Source organism: Mustela nivalis (assembly GCF_964662115.1).
Source record: "Mustela nivalis genome assembly, contig: HAP1_SCAFFOLD_540, whole genome shotgun sequence".
NCBI lineage: Eukaryota > Metazoa > Chordata > Mammalia > Carnivora > Mustelidae > Mustela > Mustela nivalis.
Window position 1 is genome coordinate 481,330 of NW_028136119.1, and position 5,991 is coordinate 487,320.

Genomic DNA, 5,991 nt, shown 5'->3' on the forward strand with positions numbered 1-5,991 from the left:
GGGATGGCACTTCAACCTGGATGTTTGGGTTTTTGGTTTGTTTTTTTGGTCATTGGTTATTACATGACCTCCAGGGTAGGTGCTCCACAAAGGGAGTGAAAACAGGACGCCATATATAGCATACAGCCATTCTAGAAAAATAGCTTGGGGTTCTCTCGGGAACGTGGCATTGGTCCTTGCACTATGGTTTAATAGAAAAGGGATTATGCACCAAGTTACTTAAATGAGCATAGGTTGAAATCGTTTACTGAGAGTAAATATTTTAAATAGTTATATTTTAACTAAATCTATTATCAATCATAAATCTATTACACGAAGGTTACAGGCAATTTAAAAGCAAGAGCACTCTCTTCAGGGTTTTAAATAACCCCTGTCTGTCTTGGCACATGAGAATGCAAAGATAGGAAATGGTTTGTAAAAGATCATATAATAGCTTTTACTAATTCTATTTATTTGACAGACAGAGATCACAAGTAGGCAGAGAGGCAGGCAGAGAGAAAGATGGGGAAGCAGGCTCCCCGTAAAGCAGAGAGCCTGATGAAGGGCTCGATCCCAGGACCCTGAGATCATGACCTGAGCCCAAGGCAGAGGCTTAACACACGGTGCCACCCAGGCGCCCCCAGATGAAATACATTTCTGACTTAGAAACTTCAGATAGAATTTTTTTGTCCATGATGACAACTGAAGAAAATGTGTCATCCCTAAACCTAACCTTAAACCCTACCAACGCTGAAACCTAAGCTGACCTTAAAGCCCAAACTAGAACCCTGAATCCCAAACCTGGAATGGAACCCAAAGCCTGTACCTGAGCCCTGGATCCAAGCCCTGAACCACGAACCCAAACCCTAAACCAGACCTCCAAGTCATGAAACCTGAACCCAAATCTCAGCATGAAGTCAAACCCCAAATTTGACCTTGAACTTTATCCCATAAGCCCTGAGTCTTAAAGCCTAAATCATAAACTTAAAGCCCTAAACTATAACTCTGTTCCCTTGTCCTTCACTCTAAACCCTCACCCTAACACTAAACCCAAAGCCTGATCTAGAACTCTGACTAAAACCTGAACCTGAACCCAAATTCAAACCCTTCACCACACTTTGCATATGCACTTGCCATTGATGGATATTTGCAGTTTCTACCTTTTGATTCTTGTGAACATTGTTTGGGTTGGGGGCTAGGGTTAGGGTCTTGGATTAGGGTAGGGTCCAGGCTTGAGACCAAGTTGAGGTCAGAGTGTGGGTCTGCATCAGGGCCATGTTCAGTGACACTGTTTGGGTCAAGGACTGTTTTAATTCCACATTGTTTCCAATTCATTGTTCCTTAGCTATTTGGGGGGAAGTTGGGGGGTATTGGGCTCCATGCAGCTTGAATTTCCGGAATGAAATGGCATCAGCTGGACCCGGGGAGGGAGCAGGACCTTCCACTGAAGGGTGAGCTCCCACAGTCCTGCACTGCCTTGCACCGCCTGCAGATGGCGCCAGACCCCAGCTCCCGCCCTGAGCCCAGGCTGCACAGCCACAGCTGGGACCAGAGCCCCGCCTCTTCAGGACCCCCTGTGGAGACTTCTGGAGAATGTGGGGCGCCGACCCATGCGGACCTGGGTTTGGCGTAGCGTCCGGGGTGGTCCCGGTGCCCTGGGGTTCGCGGGAGGCTGGGCCTCCACAACCCCCCTCTCCGCCCCCAGGTCGGGTCCGCGCTTTCTGCTCCAGGTGAGGGCGCGGCGCGGTGTCACTTTACCCCTGTGCAGAGGGTGGTCCGGAGAAGCCTTGGGGCAGGGAGGGGCAGCAGGCAGCAGGAGCGGGACAGCGGAGCCTCACATGGGAGCGTACGGGCGGCGAGTCCGGTGGGTCCTGCAGTCCCCACTGGGCCGCAGCACAGCACCGCGGCGCTGCCCGCCCGTCCTCTGCCAGCCCCTCCACCTCCTCCCAGACTCACAGCCACATCCTCTGTGAGCTCACTTCCAGCTTCGGCAATTAGCAAAGCGCCTTCTCCCCGCCGCCCTCCACCCGCCCCCGCCCCCTTCCCTCCTGAGTCCTCTGCGAGCTCCCTTTTCGCTTTGGCAATTAGCAAAGCCGCTTCTCTGCGCCGCCCCGCCCCCCTCCCTCCTGAGGCCCCGCCCTGGCTGGGGCGCGGGGGGAAGCCCCGGGGGCTGCAAGCTTTGCCAGCGCTGGCGCTGGGCAGCCTCCTAGCCTGGCTCCTTGAGCGGGTGTCCACCCGGGGCCTGGCTGCAAAAATATCATCAGTCCTGTTAACCCTGGCTGCACTCTCCTGTCAGTTTGCTGGCTTCCTGATTGCGCCCAAAGCCATGAACCAGCTTCCCCAGCACAGGCCTGGGCTGAGATGCCTGCCCAGGATCTGTTTGAGCAGTCTACTCATCTCCAGGCAGGGATGGCACTTCCACATGGATGTTTGGGTTTTTTTATTGTTTTTTGGTCATTGGTTATTATTACATGACCTCCAGGGTAGGTGCTCCACAAAGGGAGTGAAAACAGGATACATGATATACCCCTCACCTCCCATGCTGTCTTTCTCTTAAATAATAAGCACTGCTGAACTATCTTAGATTCTGTACCTTCTCTCCAGCCATGAACCTATCACTGTCTTTAACTCTTGAAAACTTCATTAGACAAATTAATGTGGTGAAGGAAGCAATATGAGAAAGCCTATTAATCTGATGAGCATGGAACTGAACAAACCCTATAGATACTTTCCCTTTGATTTCTAGCCTATCAATACCTACAGTGAGTCACATACACTCAAGATTATTGTTTTTATTGTATACTTCATATATATTAATTGATTTTGGACTCGTTATCATTTTGTTGAAGTGTTAAACTATGGTAATAAACAAACTTTTAATTAACTTTTCCTCCTATGATACAAATATAACTTGCACTTGAGCTTTAGCTAATTTTATGTTCTAAAATTGCCAAAACAAAATGATCAAGGTTTCTAGATTATTTACTGTATTTTCTACTATATAATATTGTTCTATCTCTTCTGTATAAAGAAAATGAATGCTTGGGGCTCTTGGGTGGCTCAGTGCATTAAAGCCTCTGCCTTCTGCTCAGGTCATGATCCCAGAGTCCTGGGATAGAGCCCCACATCAGGCTCTCTGCTCAGCAGGTACCCTGCTCCCCTTCCTTTCTCTCTGCCTGCCTCTCTGTCTACTCGTGATCTCTGTCTGTCAAATAAATAAATAAAATCTTTAAAAAAAGAAAATGAATGCTTGATAACTAAATGAATGCTTTACTGAACAAATTAAATATGGCAATAGCATTTTATTTTATCATGCTTCACATATTAAATAATAATATTATATCACTAGTCTACAAATAATCTACTCGCATAGTCATTTGGAAGCTTTTAGCAAAAGAATTCTTCCTCCTGATTGTAGTATAAAAGCCACAGAAATATACAGAAGACTCCTAGGATAGAAAGTTAAATCCAGTTATCCGTGATGCCTTGAGGAGGACCTGACCTATGTATGTCCTGGGATGCACTAGTAACTGTTACATGTGATAGGATTATATTTAATATATACAGTTTCATTTATTTCACAAAGGACATATAAATTTGAGAATAAAATATTTGATGAATCTATAAAGTCTATATCTATTTGTAACTAATGTGGTAGAACTAAGATGTTAATTTGAAAAAAAAATCATTATACACATACACATATTCAATTGTTTTTATATATATAAACAGCATTATTTATTTATTTAAATAAATGCATTGTCAGTAAAATCCATTTACTTATCAATCATAAGGGTAATTTTAAGTACTAAGAGTAAGAAATATGTGAAAAGATAAGTGTTCAAGAGTGCAGTTTGTGGTAATTAATACAATATGATAGGCTCATGAAAAAGATATATTACTTGAACTTAAAAGCTTCTATAATTAAGCGATGACCACTTGAAATTTGTAATTAGTCTTGCTGCAGTTTTTTTTTTGCACTTATTGCCCTTCCCCAGAAGTTCATTAAGAATTTCTGTGAATGTCCTTATGTTTAATCTCATTCATAGATTCCACTGCTGCTCACAAAACAAAGCCATAAAGAGAGGTAACTCTATGTGGCACTCCATCCACAAGCAATACATTCATAAATAATTAAAAAGCTCTCTACTTCATTTGTTACCCTTTCAGCTGATAATTTAAATGAGTAACTGAGGCCATTTTATCAGCACTTTTAATAGAATGCGACTCAGAAACTTCACAGTGTTATTTAAGAAGAAATGCTCACGTGTTAAGGTTTTTATTTTTTTAAATCAACAAAATAATTTTCAAATATTAAAAGCAAATGTCTCCTTTTCCTCCAAGTTTCCTTGCTATGTCAAAGTTACAAATAAATACATTAAAATCGTATTTTGAGTAGTAGATAAAAACAAAAGTTTTGAAACTGTGGGTTGAGTGTCTGGGTTAACTTGTATAAATATCTGAACTCAATGTATTTAGACTTTATTAGATTTTTTTTTAGACTATTTAAAAATACATGCTGAGATAATGACAACATTATTTTATTCATTTTAATAAATAAATTATTTTATTTAATTATGTTTAGATATTTATTTATTAAATTAATGATTTAATATTTAATAATCTAAATTTGAAATATTTTAAATTCTAAAAATATTTATTTAATTAAATTGATATATTTAATATAAATATTTAATAAATTATTTAACCATTATTATAATTATGCAATACATTATGTATTGTGTAATAATTGCATTTTAATAAATAAATAAATGTATTATTTACATTATTTTATTATATTTTATTTAGTTGACAAAGAGAGGGAGAACGCAAACAAAGGGAGCTGCAGGCAAAAGGAGAGGGAGAAGTAGGCTCCCAGCTGAGCAGAAAGTTGAACCTGGGGTTCCATCCCACGACCCTGAGATCACCACCTGAGTCGAAGGCAGATGCTTAAGTGACTGAGCCATCCAGATGCCCAAGGCTTTGTATTCTTTGCTTCTAAATATTGATGCTCCTTCATCTCTGGAGTTAGTAAATTGATGTTGAGAATTCATATCAAAGAATTGATAGTAGCTGTTAAACAGAAACATGTAATTTAGGGGAAAAAAAAGAACAGAAGGAAGAGAAAGGCCAAAAGTCAAAAGCACATTAATATAAAATTTAATTAGATAAAAAAGCTGATATTCCTGAAGGGGGCTAATAAAAGAGCTGCAAAGAGCTGATAGGATTAGGAAAATTGTCCACTCCTGGTCATTTCATAATTTTAAACTATTCCTTATTAATAAATATACTTAGTTCCAGAAACACAAGCACATAGGAACATTTCCACCAAGTTTCCTCTAACAGCATTTACAAATTAGACGTTCAAACAATGCAGTTCATTACATGTTGCATCTGTATCTTAAAGTTTAAACACTTTCTGTGACACATTTTCTAACAATTAAAATTAAAATATATATATATATATACCTTATCCCTAAATGGAAATATATATATATATATATACATACAAACCTTATTCCTAAATGAAACCTTTCTTTGTTTATTAGCTTAAATAGGTAAATTAGCAACAACAACAACAACAAACAGCTAATATTATAAAGGTAGGAACAATTTACCTTTTCATTTATTGCTATTTTCTAAAAATTCCTATTTTATTTTTTTCTCAAGTCTGTCATAATAATTTTCTAAATCTCCTGCCTTATTCAATTTTTTTCTTTTAGTGGAAATCTCTATTTCATATTTATTTTCTCTTCCTCCACTCTTTGCTCTAATAATTCAATGTATTATTAGATTTTCTGTTTTTCTCTTTATCCAGATATATCTTTTCTTTCTTTCTTTCTTTTTTAAATAATTTGATTTGCTGGCATTTTACATCAGTACATGCTTTCTTATGGATGTTAGAAATGTCTGTGGAACTATTAGAAGAATAAACTTTTTTACCTTTAAGAAGTTTACAGTCTAGAGTGCCTGGGTGGCTCAGTTGGTTAAGTGTCTTCCTTCAGCTTAGGT